General features: G+C 43.7%; 1 protein-coding gene across 1 annotated transcript in view; it reads left to right on the plus strand.

The window, feature by feature from the left end:
* Positions 1-20,402: 20,402 nt before the first annotated feature.
* Positions 20,403-21,807, plus strand: part of LOC140719699 (trafficking protein particle complex subunit 3) — a 34,343-nt gene continuing 32,938 nt past the window's right edge. The window contains exon 1 of the mRNA XM_073034504.1: positions 20,403-20,529. The gene's annotated coding sequence lies outside the window, so the exon portion shown is untranslated. The remainder of the gene's footprint in view (positions 20,530-21,807) is intronic.

Raw genomic sequence — 21,807 nt, forward strand, 5'->3', positions numbered from 1 at the left:
TTCAATATTAAACAAGGTGGGAGAGTGGAAACCTGATTGGATGAGGACTAACCAATCAGGTGTGGTGATGGACTACGGGGGTATAAATACCACTGGACTAGACATGCCCAGCCATAAACCCTGATGAAGATGGCAGAGTTTGTCACTGAAGCATTGGTTATAATTGATACCTGTACCCAGCTGGAAATCCAAGAAAAGTTTATTATATTCAGTCTTTCTATCTTGTAAACTTGATGGAAACAGAAACAGTATTCAAAATATGGTAAACTATTAAAAATAAATAAAAAATGAAAAAAAAACAGTAGAAGTTAAACAGCAACAGTAAAAGTTTTTGAAAGCAATACACACACAGTGCAGGAGGAATTCAGTAGGTCAGGTAGCTTCTATGGACACGTACTGAGGAAAGAGAAGCTCAAACATCTTGCAGTGACGGGAAAAATCGATGGAAGAAAGAGTTGAGGTCAACAATGCATGATATTCATGAGTTACATCGAGCGATGGACAGGCACAAGTTTTGAAGAGCTTATTGGAACTTAGATTAAAGACCATGATCGCCTCCATCTACCATCCAGCTGCCTCCCAACTCCATTCCACCCCTGCCATCCCTACCTTGCTCCAACTATCATTCTTCACACACCCTCATCAGCCCATCAATTATCTCTAGCTCCTCTGTCAGGGTCCTGTTGGAGGGCTTCAGCCCGAAACACCGGCAATTCCTCTCTCCCATAGAAGCTGCTCAACCTGCTGAGTTCCTCTAGCAGACTGCTTGTTGTTCTCGATTCCAGCATCTACAGTCTCTTGTGTCTTCTACGAAATTCTGTACCAGAGAAGCTGGAGGAAGTCAATCCTTTGACTATATTTAAGAAGTAGATACGTGCTAAACACTAAAAGCATGCAGGAAACAGTGGTGAAGTAATACTGAGATAAATCATCCACAACCCTTTTGAACAGCAGAACACGTTCAAAGGACCTAACGAGCCAGTCTGTTTCTGTTTTAATGTTTTTATGGAACATATATTTCATAGGAACAAAACAAAATCTTTTTCAGATTGCTGATCCCATTGTCTTACGTATTAAAGTATAGTCTAATGCCGAGCTAGTAGGGTTCGGTGCAATGATGCTGAAACCCATTACTTCTTATTCCTACTCAAGCCCCAGGCTCGCGTTCTAATTAATCTCATGTGACTATTAAAGGCTTTCTGAAAGTCCAAGTGCATCAGGATCAACTGGTTTACCTAATCTATTCCGCTTGTTACCATTAAAAAATCCAAGCCGGCCAAGCAGAGTTTCATAAATCCTTGCCTTCTCTGCCCAAACCTATCACTACTCCCTTACTTCTGTCACAGAGGTCAGTGTGCTAACATCAGTTCATAGCTTCCTTCTGTTGGATTGGGGTGTAGACTTATTATTTATCTTGTAGTCGTGTTTTTATATGGTTACATGGAATTGTTCAGTGAATTCTGCAGTAAATGCAATATAGTTTGTTATGTCTTGTAACTTCCAAACATTAAACTCATTCAAAAGAAGACACGGGAATCTGAAATGCGAGTCTGACTTTGTGTTTACTTTAAATGAGATGCTCACGTATCACATGATAGTGTGATGATGTAGGCAATTTACATTATTTATACATATAACCCATAATGAATTATTGAAAGGAACAAGACTGCTTAATCATGTATATAAACACACACACACACACACACAATTACGCAAATGTCACTGAAATGTCAAATACACAATACAGTTACTTCTGTGTTTTTCTGGGAGATTGTTAATTTTCCGCCTGCGTGGGATGATGAGTCTATCCGGACCCTGGGGACTTGTGGAAACTGTGTGGTGGTTTCTTTCAAACTTTTAGTCTTTAAACATCTTTGGACTATTTTTACTGTGCCCATGGTCTTTTTTTTAATCAATTATGGTATTGTTTGCACTGTTGTAACTATATGTTAACTATAACTATATGTAGCTATGTGGTTTTGTGCAGGTCTTGTAGCTTTAGTTTTTGGTTTGTTGGGTGGTAGACTTGGTGTCCTGACTTGATGTGTCTGGGTAGTCTTGTTTTGTCTGGTGGATTTGGAGCTCCTTTCCGGGGAATGCGCTAAGATGGTAGCGCGATATTAATACGCAGCAGCCTCTCCGGACTCTGGATTTGGGGATTACCAAATGTTATGTGGATCTCCTGGTGTAGTCTGTTTTGTCGTGTGCTTTTGTGATATCATTCTGGAGAACGTTGTCTCATTTTTTAACTGCATTGCATTTGTGGTTTCTAAATGACAATAAACTGAAACTGAACTGAACTGAAATGATAGATAGATAGATAGATAGATAGATACTTTATTCATCCCCATGGGGAAATTCAACATTTTTTCCAATGTCCCATACACTTATTGTAGCAAAACTAATTACATACAATACTTAACTCAGTAAAAATATGATATGCATCTAAAATCACCCTCTCAAAAAGCATTAATAATAGCTTTTAAAAAGTTCTTAAGTAGTTTACTTAAATACATTGAGTCCTAACCCCGGCACTTTAACATATCTTACTCCTGGCGGTTGAATTGTAAAGCCGAATGGCATTGGGGAGTATTGATCTCTTCATCCTGTCTGAGGAGCATTGCATCGATAGCAACCTGTCGCTGAAACTGCTTCTCTGTCTCTGGATGGTGCTATGTAGAAGATGTTCAGGGTTTTCCATAATTGACCGTAGCCTATTCAGTGCCCTTCGCTCTGCTACCGATGTTATACTCTCCAGTACTTTGCCCACGACAGAGCCCGCCTTCCTTACCAGCTTATTAAGACGTGAGGCGTCCCTCTTCTTAATGCTGCCTCCCCAACACGCCACCACAAAGAAGAGGGCGCTCTCCACAACTGACCTATAGAACATCTTCAGCATCTCACTGCAGACATTGAATGACGCCAACCTTCTAAGGAAGTACAGTCGACTCTGTGCCTTCCTGCACAAGGCATCTGTGTCACGCATCATGAATCTGGCTATTTCATAGGTTAATATCTAGTCTGAATATGAGACGACCACAACTACTTTTTAGTCTGGTCTTTGCTCTCTCGGCACTTACTTCTTCAAGTCAAGTTTATTGTTACCTAAATTTACTGTATACATATACCAGGGGTGAATGATAAGTTATTTGGCCAAGGTAGAAGGAGTCGATTTTAGAAAACCTAGCACATTTATTTTTCAACATAGTCCCCTCCTACATTTACACATTTAATCCAGCGGTTGTGAAGCATATGGATCTTGGACCTCCAGAAAGTGTCCTCATTTGGGTGATTGATAAGTTCGTGGCCTAATGTAGAAGGAGATGCGTAATTAACTTCAAACTTCCTGACATTAATGTACAGGAACATTATAGTTGCAACAGTGCCACTGAGTTTTCTGATGAAATAATACCCTCGATCTCATTGCACCATGCAGCTGTGATTGGTTTTTAATCTGTTATACCTTACAGGAAGTAGCACAAATAAAGTAATGCAATACTTTGCTGCTGCCATTCTTTCGTAAGTCTGTGGTAAACGGGTTTGTTAATTCTTCGTGTACCTAATTAGATTAGAGAAAATCATTGCAAAAGCACCTAGGTTAGCAAATCAACTTGTGACATAGACATGGGTGGAAATTAATCAGTGGCTTAGTGAATCATTGATATGATATCATGAGATTGTTATATTTTAACCGTTTGACATAGCAAATACCATGGAAGTGATTAATCAAATCTTGACTGGCGCGCTCCAGGACTCGCAAATGTTGTCACCATCCTACCCACCCCTTCTGCACTGGAAGCTTTTGCCACGATTTTGGTTTGAACCTTTAGGCCAGGGCCCATCCACCTGAAATTGAAGATTATTTGTTTAATAGTGAGACGTTCAAAGTTCAGAGTAAATTTTATTATCGAAGTACATATTATGTCACCATATGCAACCCTGAGAATAAATTTCTTGCAGGCATTCACAGTGAATACAAAAAACACAATAGAAGCAATGAAAGACTGTACCCAACAGGACAAATAAATAACCAATGAGCAACAAACAACAAACTACTTTACACAAATAAAATAATAATAATAATAATAATAATAATAATAATAATAATAATAATAATAATAATAATAATAATAATAATAATAATAATAATAATAAATATAAAGAACATGAGATGAAGGTTCCTTGAAAGTGAGTTCATAGTTTGTTGGAACAGTTTAATGTTGAGCTGAGTGAAGTTGAGTGAAGTATCTCCTCTGGTTGAAGAGCCTGATGGTTGACGTAGTGAAGCTATCTCCTCTGATTGAAGATCCTGATGGTTGAGCTCCTCCAGGATTTGTGTGCTGCTCTACTGAATAGGAGCTGAAGTTTTCCAATCTCTCTTCATCTGATAGTTTTGCCATTCTAGGGGTAAACCTGGCCAATATGAATGAAATGATCCCTTCTGGTTCAAGAGTCTGATAGTTGAGGGGTAATAACTGTTCCTGAACCCAGTGGTGTGAGTCCTGAGGCTCCTGAGCCTTCTTGATGGCAGCAGGGAGAAGAGAACATGGCCTGGGTTGTGGGGGTCATCAATTTTATGGCCATAATGTCATTAAGAACTGCTTGCGATTTGCCTGCTGAAAAAGGATGGTTAGTACAGTCTGGATTGTGCAATTTCCACTGATACTCAGAGTTTATAAGACCATAAGACATGGGAGCAAAATTAAGCCATTGGGCCCATCAAGTTTGCTCCACCATTCAATCATGGCTGATCCCTTTTTTCCCCTCCTCAGCCCCATTCCCTGGCCTTCTCCCCGTAACCTTTGATCAAATCAAGAACTACCTTGAATACACCCAATGACCTGGCCTCCACAGCTGCCTGTGGCAATAACTTCAACAAAATCACCACCCTCTGGCTAAAGAAATTTCTCCACGTCTCTGTTTTAAATGGATGCCCCTCTATCCTGAAGCTGTGCCCTCTTGTCCCAGACTTCCCCACCATAGGAAACATCCTTTCCACATTTACTCTATTGAGGCCATTCAACATTTGAAAGGTTTCAATGAGATTCCCTCCCCCCATCCTTCTAAATTCCAGTGAGTACAGACCCAGAAATATCAAACGTTCCTCATATGATAACCCTTTCATTCCCGGAATCATCATTGTGAACCTCCTCTGAACCCTCTCTGATGCCAGCACATCTTTTCTTAGATGAGGAGCCCAAATCTGTTCGCTATACTCAAGGTGAGGCCTCACCAGTGCCTTATAAAGCCTCAGCTTCACATCCCAGCTCTTGTATTCTAGGCCTCTTGAAATGAAAGCTAACATTGCATTTGCCTTCCTCACCACTGACTCTACCTGCAAGTTAACCTTTCAGGTGTTCTGCACAAGGACTCCCAAGTCCCTTTGCTTCTCAGAGTTGTGGATTTTCTCCCTGTTTAGAAAATAGTCTGCACATTTATTTCGACTACCGAAGTGCATGACCATGGATTTTCCAACATTGTATCTCATTTGCCACTCTCTTGCCCATTCTTCTAATCTGTCTAATTCCTTCTGCATCCTATCTGTTTCCTCAACACTACCTGCCCCTCCACCAATCTTCCTATCATCTGCAACTTGGCAATAAAGCCACCTATTTCATCATCAGCTGCTGTCGGGTAATGTTAGCCAGGTCACTTTTGACGGTTCTTTTATAGTGTGTTATTTTTTGACTTCTGCAGTTGATATTAAACTTTTAAACAAGTTACCTAGCTGATGACATGTGAATTTTGTCACACGGCTTTGGGAAAACTGCTTGGCATTCTTGACTCTCGATTGGGAGCTACTGGGACAGAAAGATTTCAGGTCCAAGGTTGTTTATTCTCATTCTTCAGTAGACGAGCATAGAGAATGGAATTAATCTTCGGTTGAACAAGTTGAACATGTTAGGTCTTTATTCTTTGGAGCATAGAAGGTTGAGGGGGGACTTGATAGAGGTATTTAAAATTATGAGGGGGCTAGATAGAGTTGATGTGGATAGGCTTTTTCCATTGAGAGTAGGGGAGATTCAAACAAGAGGACATGAGTTGAGAGTTAGGGGGCAAAAGTTTAGGGGTAACACGAGGGGGAATTTCTTTACTCAGAGAGTGGTAGCTGTGTGGAACGAGCTTCCAGTAGAAGTGGTAGAGGCAGGTTCGGTATTGTCATTTAAAGTAAAATTGGATAGGTATATGGACAGGAAGGAATGGAGAGTTCTGGGCTGAGTGCAGGTCGGTGGGACTAGGTGAGAGTAAGTGTTCGGCACGGACTAGAAGGGCCAAGATGGCCTGTTTCTGTGCTGTAATTGTTATATGGTTATATGGATCTGACGCAGCACAAAAAAAATACACAATAAGCATAAAGAATGCAATAAAAAACAAAAAAAGGCAATAGATATAAATATAAAAGCAATCCTCTCAAACACAGTGTAAAAGTAACTCTTTCAGATTAGCTTATACAGCTCTGTGAAACAGTCAGAGGCACATACACTGTATATATAACTTGGGTGCCTCAGAACTTTGCACGGTACTGTACGTGTCAATGTGGAGCAGAGGGAGAGTTCGTAAACTGGTGGGAGAAAGGGAAGAGGGGGTAACACTGTGGGAGGGGTGTAGGACAAATGGCAGAGGAGTGCTGGGGTGTACGGTGGGACAAGTACAGACACACCCAGCCCTGAGAAACCAGGCAAGGTCACTTGATTCTAAACAATTGGTTTATTGATCATTACAGAATGCCTCTCTGGTGCTTCCCACTCCCGCCCCTCTCCCTTCCCCTTTTCCCAGCCATGATTCCCCTCTCCCTGCCCCCTGCCCACTCTCAGCCCACAATAGAGCCCCATATCAGAATCAGGTTTATCATCACTCGCGTACATCATGAAATTTGTTTTTTTGTGTGGCAGCAGGACAGTGCAATACATAAAATTACTACAGTACTGTGCAAAAGTCTTAGGCACCCTAGCTATACGTAGATTGACTGCATGTACTTAAAATGACACTAAATATAGGAGTGGCTGCTGTGTATGTGGTGGTGGTGTGGGTGGGATTGTCAGTCAGCCTGACGGCTTGGGGGAAGTGACCGTTTCAGCAGAGGAACTCCTGTGCTGCCATGGCAGGGAGAAGAGGCTGGAAGAGGAATGCATTCAGGATGCTTTTCTCTGAAGACGTGCGCAGGCCAAGAACAGCACGAGCGAGGCGGGATGGGGAGGCTGCCGAGCACCGATCACAGCTCAGCCCCAGCTATGTCTGCCCTGTCAGGAGCAGCTGATGACGGTGCCTCCTGATAATTCCGGTAGCTGACCGTAACTCTATCGGTCAATATCACTTTGGATATTTAAGCTGCAGCCGTTCTCGTATCCAACAGGTGGTCAGCCTGCTCACCACGATCGGCATTAGACTTTTCCCTTCCTTTGGAGGCGGTGATATAGCAGGACAGGAAAAGCGCGAGTCTCCCTGCCAGTAACGAGACACTCAGCAGCAGGCGATGAGGAATGCTTTGACTACGCATTCCTGCCCAGTCGCGTTGCCTGTAAAGGAAGTGCTTAACAAGCAAGCTCAGCACCCTGAGAATTCTATTCGCTTTACCTATTTGTCACGCGTACAGAGAAATGCCTCGTTTGCGTGAAATCAAATCAGTGAGGGCTGTGCTGGGCAGCCCGCAAGCATCGCCACGTTTCTGGTGACAACACAGCGTGCCGCGGCGCACTGACCCTAACTGCCCGTCACTGGACTGTGGGAGGAAATCCACGCATTCCACGAGCAGGACGTACAGAGGCTCCTTATAGGGGATGCTGGGAATGAACTCTGAACTCCGATGCCCCGAGCTGTCATAGCGACACGCTAACTGCCACGCTACCGTGGCGCCTGACTTCAATGCCCAGCTAACTCAAGGTACAATGCCGTGGGAAACGAGTGAAGGGTGGTTTACCAGTCCTTCAGTGGAATTAGATCAGGTTCCTGTATCTTTCCATAGAGTAGACTATGAGCACTCATCTGACATAGAATGCCAGGACTCACCAGCACCTTCTAGTGGCCAGTCCATGAAGATGCATCAAAAGCTGGCCGAGACAGGAATTTACATCTCTGTAAATGAATATATATTTTTTTAAAAAGACCGTGTGCTTTTAGTAATTGGTGTCTGAGATTGAGACTGATCAAACTGGTGAACTGATGATGCTTGGAACAAAGAGGACTTCAGATACCGCTGGTCCAGTCAACTTATCAATAGGCCTGATACATGGTTTTGGCCGAAAACGTGGACAACTCCTTTTCCTCCACAGGAGCTGTTCAAACTGCTAAATTCTTCCAGCTGCGTCCTAAATAGGACAGTTGGCTTTATGAATGGCTGGGCCTCCTAGTCCATTGAAAATGGCCAGAGCCTGGACAAGTCAAGAGATACAACTGGGATCCTTTCCTGGTGGAGGAAATACGATTGGAGATATAGGAAGTCTATTTATCCTGCTGGAAATAGGTGGGTGAGTTGTCCTTCTATTTATCCAGTGACAGACATGCCAGAGAAATGAACAGCTAGTTGTCACCGGGCTACACCTCACACCTCCTCCCTTCAATACAGACCAATGTTTTATTGATGATGCCACACTCAAAATGCTAGATGAACTCAACAGATCAAGCAGCACCTATAGAGAGAATTGAACAGCTGACCTTTTGGTTTGGGACTCTTGGTGGCTTGTTTCTCAGATAAAGAATACAGTGGATACTGATTAATTGGGCTGTCAGTTAATCGAGACAGCCAATTACTTGGGATGACTTTTAAAGAAAACCTAATTTTTGAAAATAACCAGAGGTCCCTTCATTTATTTGGGATACTTTTCAACTTTATTGGGACAGAAGATTGGCTGAACAGTTCCTAACTAGCATCAGGCATGTGTGCTGGCATGGCCGTTAGACACAACAGTGTGCTTAAGTGAACAGTTTTTAAATAGCATCAGTTGCGTGTGTTTTTGTTCAAAAAGCAGTGATTTTTGTCATTGATAATTGATGAGAAATAAGCAGCAAGACAATTCAGAACTGTTTTGCTCACTGTGGTTGATGCACCATCAATAACTCTAGGAGACTGGAAGTGAACGATAGGCTTTTATTAACAGTGAAAAGGGAGCACGACCATGTCGAAGACTGAGGGAGAAGCAGTGCCCCAATCGCCTTTATACAGGGGTCTGTGGGAGGAGCCACTGGAGCAGTCAGCAGAGGGGCATGTCCAGACAGGTATACATAGTTTACCACAGTGGTTTCAAGCATTCAGGCTTAAAGATGCCAGAAACGACCAGGAGTGAAAATGAAACAATTTCACTACTTCACCAAGTTAGGAACCATGAAGTATTTGAAGGTATTGACAATCATATTGAATGTTACAATGAAAACGAAGATTTGGAGGATGCAATTGTCAAGAGGATTGTTTGAAGGCAGTCCAGTATCTGCACAAGGTGTCTACACTGATTTTGTTCATTTACAATCAATCAAAAGAACACAGCAGTGTACAGTGGATGAATTCCTCCATCGATAGCTATCAGGAACTAATACACAGTTTTATAGTGAGTGAGTGAGAGAGGCCTCCATCGGTCAGGGTGGACCATGGGTGTTGCATCCTAGCTGTCGGGATACGCAAGCCTGGGCAGTACGATAATGGAGAGCAAGCTGTTGGCCATGTAGTGAGCTCCCCCTCTCCACTCATCCGATAAACCCAAAGGAACTGCAGTTTGGTACCAGCTGAGTTGCCAGTCAGCGTTGAACTCAATATAGGACTGCCTTAGGGACTCCAGTGCCAGATGTTGCCCTCGAGATATACTCCTGAAGCCTTCCCCATGAGTGGGTATAGCTGCGATCTGAGATCAGAATTTTCCTTCTCCTAGATGAGCTGCCAATCACGGCTGACCAGCCCCATCTGCCCGAAGTTTTATAGCACAGTAGCAGTATCGGAAGTGTTCTTACTTGTACTGTATTTCATTTAAATACAACATGTGTTACTCAGATAAACAGTAGTTTGTCTTTTATATATACATTTTCAACTATTTATATGAAATTTCAGCTAATTTGGCCAAAATGTACTGGTCCCAATGTATTCCAATTAACTATCCTCTTCTTACACCCTTAGCTCCCAGTGGAGCATAGACCTCCTATCTCCACCACACTCTGTCCTGAGCCAGTTTCTCCGTGGACCAGGAGTGTCCCCATCCTCTAATTTCGACCCCTTGACGTCACTCGTCCATGTGTTCTTTGGACGTCCCGTTTTCCTCCTTCCTGGTGGTGTTGTTGGTTGGCTACCTCAAGGTGTGGCCAATCCACCTCCATTTTCCGTTTCCGTTTGCGTATTTGTATCCCTGTGGATTCCCGGTTGGTGTTCTCCCACAGTGTCTGGTTGGTTACATTGTCAGTCCATCTGATGTTTGGGATCCTCCTCAGACTCTGGTTGATGAAGGCCTACAGTTTTTGTAGTGTCTTCTTTATTGTGCTCCAGGTTTTAGAGCCATATAGGAGCACTGTTTTAACATGCGAGTTGAAGATTCAGATTTTGCTTTTCCTTGATATGACTCTGGATGTCCACACTTTCTTCAAGATGTTGAAAACTACTCTGGACTTGTTGATTCTGGCTTTGACATCCTCATCTGTTACACCATATATACTCACAATGCCTCCAAGATAGACAAAAGAAGACAGGATTGTATCTCTCTTCACTGTGGGTCTAATGCTGGTGTGGTTTATCTTAATCACTGTCGCTTTATCTCAGACCCAGCATGATGAAGTTAGTGGTCAGAGTGTTGGTTTCTCTTGCATCTGTTGGTTAGATGTAGATAGTGGGGTGATGTCATCTACAGGTGCTAGGTCATCAAGTTGCTGCCACATAGTCCACTGGATTCCATTTTGTTTTTCATTTGTTGCCTGGTTCACTATCCAGTCTAAAACCAACAGGAACAGGAAAGAAGCCATCAAACACCCCTGCTTCACCCCAGTGCTGACAATGAAGCTTTTTGACAGTGTTCCCACGTATATGACTTTGCATGGCATGTTGTTGAAGGAATTCCAGATTTCAGTGCGTGCTGCGTCTGCGAGGCTGAGTCGGGCAGTGCCGTGGAAGTCCATAGCGGGGATATTCCCTTCTGCCGCCGACGTGGGATGGCGAGTCTGTCGGGACCCTGGGGACTTGTGGAAACTGTGTGGTGATTTCTTTTGAACTTACAGTCCTTTAACATCTTTGGATTATTTTTACTGTGCCCATAGTCTGTTTTTTTAAATCAATTATGCTATTGTTTGCACTGTTGTAACTATGTGGTTTTGTGCAGGTCTTGTAGCTTTAGTTTTTGGTCTTGTTTTGTCTTATGGATTTGGAGCTCCTTTCCGGGGAACTCGCTAAGACGGTAGTGCGATATTAATACGCAGCAGCCTCTCCGGACTCTGGATTGGGGATTGCCAAACGTTATGTGGGTTTTCTGGTGTAGTCTGTTTTGTCATATGCTTTTGTGATATCATTCTGGAGGAACGTTGTCTCATTTTTTAACTGCATTGCATTTGTGGTTTCTAAATGACAATAAACTGAATCTGAATATTGATAAATTTCTGTGGTATTTCATAATGTTTCATAAGTTTCCAGAGAGTGCCTCTGTCTAAGTTATCAAAGGCTTTCCCGTAGTCGATGAAGTTGATGGAGAGAGAAGTATTTTGTTTGATTGACTGCTCTATGAATATTCTTAAGGTAGCTACCTGGTCTGTGTAGGAGCAATCTTTACTGAAGCCTGTTTGCTGGTGTCAATAGCTTGTTGAGGGCATTGCAGAATAATTCTGTTCAGCACCTTTCTGACCACTGACATTGAGGACATACCTCTGTAGTTTTTACAGACACCTTTCTTTGCAAGCTTGATCATGTGACTTCCCTTCCACTCTTGTGGCAACTCTTCTTTGTCGCAGATGTTGCAGAACAAAGTGTATAAGAAATCTGTCAAAAGTTTAGGGTCTGCCTTCAATGCTGCTGATGGTACACTGTCTGGGCCAGCTGCTTTTCCTGACTTTAGCCTCTCGATTGCCTGTATGATTTCCTTCTCCTTAACCTATTAATTATGTACTCTCAAGCTCTCTGTATTCATGTTTCATTTATGTTTGTTTAAAATTAATAAAAAGATTTAAAAGAAAGAAAATTTCCTTCTTTGTTGTCTTTGCACAGCTGACAATCAAGTCTGATGGTCCTTCTGGAGACGGTCTGTTCAGGGGCTCAGTGAATTACTGTGCCCAACGTTGGAGCTGTCCGTCTGCTTTAGTTCGGACACTTCCATCTTTAACCTTCACTTGGGTGTTGATCTGGTTGAATTTGCCAGATGGTTTCTTGGTGGCATCATCCAGTTCTTTCACTTTCCCGTTTGCTGAGGCTTCTTCTGCTTGGGACATGAGGGTGCTGATGTGCTCTCTCCTGTCCCTCTTGAAGTTTCTCCTTACTTCCTTGGGCACTCTGTCATATTCCCCCATGCCTCCACTCTCTTGTCCCTGGCTCTGCTTCTGTTGTATTTTTCTTACAGCATTCTCCCTTAGTTGATTGTTTCCATCGTTCCACACCCTCTGCTCAAACGTACTTTTTCACAGCACTTCCTCACAAGTTTTATTTATTGCCTCTTTGACAACAGTCCATTCATCTTTGATGTCAAGTTATTATCCTCAAGTGCCTGGAACCAGTTGGAAAGTATGAGGGCAACTCTCTGGGCTGTTTCTTCATCTTTCGGGTAGCTCAAGTTGTACTCCAGTCGCTGATTGGATGGTGTGTAACTTCTTTTTAGCTTCATCAGAAGATGGTGGTCTGATCCCGCATCTGCACCAAGTTTCACTCTTATGTCATGGAGCGATCTTGTGAAACTTCTTTGAGATGCATATGCGGTCGATCTGGTTCTCTGTTACTTTGTTCGGTGACATCTATGTTGCCTTGTGTATTTGCTGGCGTGAGAATAAGCTTCCTCCAATAACTAGCTTGAAGTTAGCATAAGTCATTCCCCATTTTCATTCATTTCTCCAAGGCGGTGTTTCCCCATCACCTGTTCATATCCTGCATTATCCCTTGCCCATTTTGGCATCAAAATCTCCCATAACAATGGTTAGGGCTTCTTCCTCCCCTCTGCTGAGGACTTCACTGAGTGTGTAGTAGGACTCATCTTTGTCCCCTTCATTAGCGCTGTTTGTTGGTGCGTAACATTGGATATCTCAAGCTGTTACCTTCTTGTGCTTGGTTTTAAAGCTGGCAGTGATGACTCTGGAACTGATGGCTTCCCACGTGATCACGGCTCTGTCATTATGAAGGCTACACCCTCTGTATGCGGGGCCTCATTGGACTGACGGCCTATGTAGATGATACTTATCCCGTCTGTCAGTCGAGTCTCTCCAGATGATGTCCATCTTGTCTCACTCAGTCCAAGAATTGTCAGTTTGCACCTTTTCATCTCATTTGCTACGATGCTGGATCTTCCTGGCTGGTCCATGGTTCTCACATTCCAGGTACCCAAGGAAGATATGGACTAGAGCTGTTGGCTGTGCAGGATCCTGGTGTCTTTCCACGTGATGGTGAGCCTCTTCTCACAAAGTCGATGGCACGGTTGGAATCCATCAAAGTTTCTGCAATCCATTGTGTCCACTGTACAGGGGATTGGCCTATACAGCTTCACCAGAGCCCTGTTGGCCGGCCTTACCCATTTCCCCCTCTGACAACAGAGATGTAGTGTTGGACTTTGAGAGGCCCAATTAACAGTAATCCACTATATTTACCAAGCAATTGAAAATTCCCCACACACAGAGTTTACAGACCGAGAACACAGAGTAACGCTGTCATAATTGATTGAGCAAAATATCGCTGATAAGTGCAGTATATCATAGCAGGAGCAAACTCACAAATATTGGTTTAACTGGGTTCATATCTTCAGCGTTAATGGAGGTCACACAAGCCTCCCTCCCGGGCACTCCAAACGACTTTCATGCTTGCTTCGAGGCACGCGACAGAATGCCGGCCAGGAAAGCTTCTCCGCTCCCAGGTGGGCAGCCACTGTCTGTAAGGGCAGCAGGTGTGAGAAGGGCTCTGCAGGGAGCCAGCCCCTGTAGGGTCAGCTGGCCAGGTAACTTTTCAGGCCGGGTGCTCAGGGAGTGCATGCTCCGGATCACTGATGGACTTCTTCAACATTTCACCCATTCAGGCTGCCATCTTCCACATCAGCCAACATCACTCCTGTGCCAAACAACTCTACACCTTCAAAACCAAAAGACTACCATCCAGTGACGCCGATGCCAATCATCGTGAAGTGCTTTGAACATATCAAAATACTCCATTCCTGGTGTAGTGGATTCTTACCAGTACGCTTACCCACAAAACCACTCTATGACAGAGGCTAAGGCCTCTGTCATAGACTTGTCTCAAATGCCTAGAGAACAAGGACACTAATGTCAGAACGCTGTTTCTGGATTTCAGTTTGGCATTCAACACTGTTGCACCACAGAAACTTGGTTAACAAGTTTCTACTCCTCGGTCTAAATATACCTCTGCGCAACTGGGTGTTGGACTTCCTCACGAACAAACCCCAGAGAGTCAGGATGCACAACCGCTCCTCCCTCCCCATCATCCTCTACACGGGTGCCCCCCCCGCCCCCCCGTCCAGGGCTGTGCGCTGAGCTCACATGGCCCAGCACCTGAGCCGTCACGTTGTCAAGTCTGCCAATGACAGGTCAGCGGTAGGGGATCATCACCAACGATGATGAGACGGTCTACAGAGAGGAGGTGGAAGAGCTCGAGGCCCGGTGCCCGGCAAATAACCCCCTCCTCAATGCCAACAAGACAAAGGAGATGTTTATCAGCTTCAGGAGAGCTGGCACCACGCACACCCCTCTTTCCATTGGTGGCACGGCAGTGGAAACTGCAAACAGTTTCAAACTCCTGGGAGCGCACATCACACCCAATCCCTCATGGTCCCAGAACATACCCTAAACAATTCGAAAAGCTCACCAATGCCTATACCTTTTAAGGAGGCTGAAGAAAGCTGGACTTTGCACATCCATACTCATGACAGACGCACAGTAGAGAGCATCCCAACAAGCTACATTACTTGTTGGTACGGAAACTGCCCTGTGGCGGACAGGAAGGCTCCACGACAGGTAGTCAATACCACCCGAGGCATCGCTGGCACCAGCCTACCCACCATCAAAGACATATCGACAGGACTGTGCCAGAAAAGGCCCAGTAACCTCACAAAGGATCCCACACACCCTGCTTACGTTTGTCCCACTCCCATTAGTGAGGAGGCTATGTAGCATCCACACCAGGACCACCAGACTCACAAACAGTTACTTTCCCCAGGCAGTGAGGCTGATCACCCCTCCACCCACTAACCAACCCCACCACAACTTTATTATTGCAACACACACAAAATGCTGGTGGAACGCAGCAGGCCAGGCAGCATCTACAAACTCGGCCAACGTTTTAGGCCGAGACCCTTTGTCAAGTCTACTTAAATTCACTACTTTATTATTTCCTGTCAGTCACCTTATATACAGCTAGTGTCACTTTACGGACAAACAATCTATGTATATCTTACGTATTTATTTTTATTGTGTTTTTATTATTATTGTGATCTTTATCTTTTTTGTGTTGTGTTGAATGTGGAATAACAATTACTTCATTTTTCCTTATATTTGTGTGCAGGAAATGACATTAAACAATCTTGAATCTTGAAAATAAATGTACAATATACTGTACCACTTGATTTATTCTTTTGTCACCTTTCTGGGTTTCTTAATCAAACTTTAAAAATGTTATCATCGAGTACTCAATCCATAACAATTATTTATAAAAGCTTGGAAAAGTAGAGGGCTATGTGGTAGGGAAATTCTAGGCAGTTTCTAGAGTAGGTTACACGGTCGGCACACCATTGTGGGCTGAAGGGCCTGTGATGTGCTGTAGATTTCTATGTTCTGTGTTCACATTAACATCTTTCACATTTTCAGATCTCTTACTGTGCGACACGGTGAATGAAATGCTGTGACAGGCTCTCTCGGCAAATGAGAAGGAAGACTGGTAGTTCAGGTTGGCTGCTCCTTTGTTGGGTCGTTCTGCGAGCCTGGAGGTTAAGCGTTCCATCATCAGTCGAGGTGACATCGGAGCGCAATCGATACCGGCAAATCCACAATACCGTTCGGCTCTTAAGTGCATTTCTGCTTGGTTGAGTTCGATTCAGGCCTCCTCTGTAAGCAAGTTTCTACGTCCTCCGCGTGAGCGCCAGGGTTTCCTCTGGGTGCTCCGGTTTCCTCCCGCAGCCGAAAGGCGTACCGGTTAGTAAATTAATTGGTCACTGGAAATGGTCCCGCGCTTAGGCAAAGGGTTAAATAGGTGGGCTGCTCGGTGGCTCAGCTCGAAGGTCCCTGCTGTATCTCTAAACAAATAAAATAGAATACTCAGATAGTAAAATAAACAACATTCCAGTGATAACAACTAGCCTGTAAAATAGCCAGATTCTAGCAATGCAACACCTGCTACTCCAAAAAAAAACCTGAGAAACTTCTAGAAAAATACTGTATCAAGATTACTGGAAAATTCACTGACTGATTGCATGGGGATGATTACATAAAAACTCAAGCAAGCACAGGAAAGTTAAACTACAAGGCAAATATAAGAAAAGTAATAACTCCTAATCCGCCAGGTGGGTGGTACAGCCGCGCTGATGGGGTTGGGGGTTGCACCTTAGCCAGCATGGTGAGAGCAGGCCATGGCTGAGAACTGCCCGAACCTGCTTCCTGTGTCTGGACCCAATCGTCTCCCACACCGCCTCCCGACAGAAGCTGTCATGTTTTACCCTCGTTTCAATGCCCAGCTCTCCGGAACCCACGGGCTTTCCGGTGGAAAGAAGCTCATCTGCGGTGTCGATGGTTCTGTTCCAGCCAGGCACGTCGCACCGCACCTCGGAGGCTCCCTGCGCGCTGAGCGATCACTCTGACCCCCTCATTCCTGCAGCAGCACCAGCGGGGGGTTCAGCCCAGTCTTGGCTCTGCACAACGGTCCGGAGAGCAAGGGCTCATGTCCAGAGCCTGCAACGCGGTGCCAACATCTCCCCACTAACAACAGCCCCTTCCAGCATGATTTCATTAGTGCTCTCACTTCTGGCAACTCATCTTTAGCAATATACCAGTACCGAGTTGGGAACGTGCCTTAGATTGGAGGGAGGATATTAGAATTGCTGCGGTACTCTCCTTAGGATTTAAAAGAGTTGGATCCTTGTCCACTTTCAAGTTGATAAGAAGTTCCTAATTATTGCTCTGCTTGGCTACAGCATATTAATAATACTCACATGTAGAGGCTTAATAAACCAGTGTCATAATAATCCAATGTTTTAGATATATAAATAAACCCGAGAAAGTAGTCCAAATCCAAACCACAACATTTGGTTCTTTCAAATATGATTCTACTACTAAACTGCGTGCAACTGGAACCTGTAATTTATATCTTGGTGGTGTGTTTTTGGGCCGATTGAGCGATCTGGTGCTTTGCTGTCTCTGAGGGAGTTCAGTGAGGTTGGGAGCAGAGTATGAGGCTTAGAGGCCTAGAGGCCTGAAAGCCTGGAGGCGGTACACGAGCCAATGACCGCCTCCATTTCTTTCTCTGATTGAGGCGTCAAAGGTGTAAATCCATGATCGACTCCATTGATATTCTCAGATTGAGGTGTCGAGCAGGTTGAAGTCGACAAGGATGAGAGCAGAGCTCAGTCTGGTGTTCAGTGCCATCTGCCTCATTTGACCGGCCTTCTTCGCCCTCTCGCTAGTGTCGGAGTCTAGGAGTCCACATTACAAGGATCGATTGGAGAGGCTGGGGACTTGCTTTGGGGTACTTTGGGGTTCATGTCGCACGTGGTTCCGGATCCTGGTTACTCTAGTGTTTTTGCTGTTTTTGAACAGTTTGATTGGAGTGATCTGTGCAGTCTGCACAGAATGCATTGCTCTGGAGCCTGAGGGGGCTAGTCGCGCGATGCTCAACTGAACTAAACTGAATACTATTGGACTCCTGGCTTGAAGCTTGATATTGGACATGTTGTCCACTTGCTACTTGTACTTTTTTTGCGTGTTGGGTGCTTGATGTTTTCTTGAACAGGTTTCACGGCGTTTCTTTGTTTTGTGGCTGCCCGCGGCAGGAGGAATCTCAGAGCTCTGCTTTGTGTACACACCTTGATAATGGATGTACTTTGAATCTTTGGGGAGTTCAATAAATAAACTGGAATTTAAAACCAAATAAAACAAAATATATGTCCTTACAGAATGTCCTAAAGTGACTTACAGTAAATGAAGCATGTGTAGTTGCTGAGCATGACGGTGAATCAGTAAAGAGTTTGAGGCCTAGTGTTCATGGTCCCAGTCATCAGAGAGCCTGGCGTTTGAGCATGGTGGTCATGCTATGTTGGCCCTGGAATGCGGGCTGCCCTCAGCACATTCATAGACTGCTCTCGTTGTTACACAAGCGACACATTTCACTGTCTGTTTCAATGTGCGTGTGATAAATAAACGAATCTGAGTCTAATTTTGGGCCAAGTTCCTTCTTCAGAAATAATTCTCCTGTTCTTCTTACCCGGCCACCAGGGCACTTGAGAATTTTGTTAAATACCTCAAATGAGAATGGTATCAATAAAACTGAAGCTTGCCACTAATATAAGTTTTTTGAATCAGTAGAAAAAATTGGACTCCTAGCTTACAGTAAACCCTATACCAGCTGAGAGAGATGTGCTTTTTTTTTAAAGACATACTTATTTAAATTATCCAGATGGCATTCTACCAACGCTTAAATTGTGTAATTGGTAACAAACCTACCTTAGTAATGCAATGCTTTAAAAGATTGCTTCATATCCTGACAGCAATTGAAGTGGGAGTGATAATGGGCTTTGGGATAGAAGAAGATGAGAATTCCTCAGCCTCTCAGACTGGAGCCCTCCGTTGATTACAACGGGATTTTGTTTCTGAAAACTGTAACTCCAACAGTTCATGTGTCAGAAATGAGGCTGTGAACCAAGTTCTCATACTGCCTGCAGCCCCACAGTCCCCAGAATAACCATCTCACGGGTCTCTGAAATGCCTGCTTATGTATACAGGCTGTAAATAAATCAGATGTTTGTAATTTGGGGAGTGCAATAGTGGAGTAAAGTGCAGTTTTGTGTGACCTAAAAACAGGGAGCAATGAAATTTAGTACTTAGCACTCATCTAAAGTGATTCCTCAGTCTTTGCTGGTGTAAGTCATAGCAATAGTATTCACAATAATGAAGGAACGGATTATCTGCGTGTGGCTTTACACGACAACCATTTAGTGATCAGAATAAGTCTCTAATAACATTTAATTTTGTGAGTTTTCTTAGGGAGCTTTTTAAAAAAATGTTGAACACAATAAAATTGAATAGCATAGGTATTTGAAAAATCAGCAGGAGGTAAATGCATAGTTAATTGTACTTTGTGTAACTTTTTTTAAAAACTGGACTAATGACTCCATGTCAAGAGTTATGACTAGAATAAATCATCTAGATCCCAAGATCTAAGTAATACAAGTAACCCCTGTGACAGGAATACAGGTAACCCCTGTGTGATGAATACAGGTAACCCCTGGTGGAGGAATACAGGTAACCCCTGTGGGGGGGAATACAGGTAATCCCTGTGTGAGGAATACAGGTAACCCCTGTGTGATGAATACAGGTAACCCCTGGGTGAGGAATTCAGGTAACCCCTGGTGGAGGAATACAGGTAACCCCTGTGGGGGGAATACAGGTAACCCCTGTGTGAGAAATACAGGTAACCCCTGTGGGGGGAATACAGGTAACCCCTGTGGAAGGAGGAAATTCTATTACTGGGTATACACAACCATCCTTTGATTCCCTTAGCCCTGGGTCTGTGGGTGCATGCTGACATTAGATCTCCTTGACCTCAGGCCCAGGTGTACTTCCATGACTGCAGGCCCAAGTAACTCAGAGACTGTGTGTGTCCACTTAATTGTGGATTTACCGGGACTCTGGGCACATTACCTTAAGATCACTTTATAGCCCCTTTTGAGTAAAGTCACTCAGCAACTCCCAGCAATGTCAATTTAACTAGTACCCGGCCATGGGACAATTTACAATTTAACCTTCCCGGTTCATCATTGAATTGTGGGAGGAAACTGGAGCATCTGGAGAAACCCCTCGTGGTACGCACAGGCTCCTTACAGAGGATGCCAGGATTGAACTCCAAACTGCGTTGCCCCGAGCTGTAATAACTGCTCCGCCTACCCTGCCCTGGGCACAGCTGGGAATGTGGCGTTCAATGAAAAGGCAGCGTGACGGTACCTCGGGCTTCGAAAGCTGCAGGCTCCATCTAGTGTTGCAGGGAATGCATCGCTGCGAGGAAGAACAGGAATCGAGAGCTATCGGAATAGAATCAGAATCAGAGTTAACGTCAACAGCATACGCTGTGAAATGTGTTGTTTTGCGGCAGCAGTACACAGTAATAAAAGCTCTGAATTACTATAGATCTTAAACAAGTAGAGCAAGAAGAGAGGAAAAAATACTGAGGTAATATTCGTGGTTCGTTGTCCTTTCAGATATCTGAGAGATGAGGGAAGAAGCTTTTAATTCTGATATTGAAACTAACTGTTCTTTTTATGGTTTACATCCAGGGGATTTATTTCATCTGTTTTGGGATTGTGAATATGTTAAAACATTGTGGGTTGATGTTTGTCAATTTATAGATCAATATATTAATGTGGATTTTACTTTTTGTTTTGAAAATGTCTTATCTGGGTTTACTAATAATACCAAATCTCACAGGGATCATTTCTTTATCATAAATCTTTTGTTAATTTACAGCAAATTTTATATCCATAAATGCAAATACAGCGATAAGAAACCTTCATTTATATTTTATATGTCAGACTTCAAACTATGCCAGAGAGTAGTGGTGGATAACTGTTTGTCAGGTTGGAGGCCGGTGACTAGTGGTGTGACTCAGGGATCTGTACTGGGTCCAATGTTGTTTGTCATATACATTAATGATCTGGATGATGGGGTGGTAAATTGGATTAGTAAGTATGCAGATAATACTAAGGTAGGTGGTGTTGTGGATAATGAAGTAGGTTTTCAAAGCTTGCAGAGAGATTTAGGCCAGTTAGAAGAGTGGGCTGAAAGATGGCAGATGGAGTTTAATGCTGAAAAGTGTGAGGTGCTACATTTTGGTAAGAATAATCAAAATAGGACATACATGGTAAATGGTAGGACATTGAAGAAGGCAGTAGAACAGAGTGATCTAGGAGTAATGGTGCATAGATCCCTGAAGGTGGAATCTCATGTGGATAGGGCGGTGAAGAAAGCTTTTGGTATGCTGGCCTTTATAAATCAGAGCATTGAGTATAGGAGTTGGGATGTAATGTTAAAATTGTACAAGGCATTGGTAAGGCCGAATTTGGAGTATTGTGTACAGTTCTGGTCACCAAATTATAGGAAAGATGTCAACAAAATAGAGAGAGTACAGAGAAGATTTACTAGAATGTTACCTGGGTTTCAGTACCTAAGTTACAGAGAAAGGTTGAACAAGTTAGGTCTTCATTCTTTGGAGGGTAGAAGGTTGAGGGGGGACTTGATAGAGGTATTTAAAATAATGAGGCGGATAGATAGAGTTGACGTGGATAGGCTTTTTCCATTGAGAGTAGAGGAGATTCAAACAAGAGGACATGAGTTGAGAGTTAAGGGGAAAACGTTTAGGGGTAACACGAGAGGGAACTGCTTTACTCAGAGAGTGGTAGCTATGTGGAACGAGCTTCCAGTAGAAGTGGAGAAGTGGTAGAGGCAGGTTCG

Source organism: Hemitrygon akajei, chromosome 32 (genome assembly GCF_048418815.1).
Source record: "Hemitrygon akajei chromosome 32, sHemAka1.3, whole genome shotgun sequence".
Taxonomy (NCBI): domain Eukaryota; kingdom Metazoa; phylum Chordata; class Chondrichthyes; order Myliobatiformes; family Dasyatidae; genus Hemitrygon; species Hemitrygon akajei.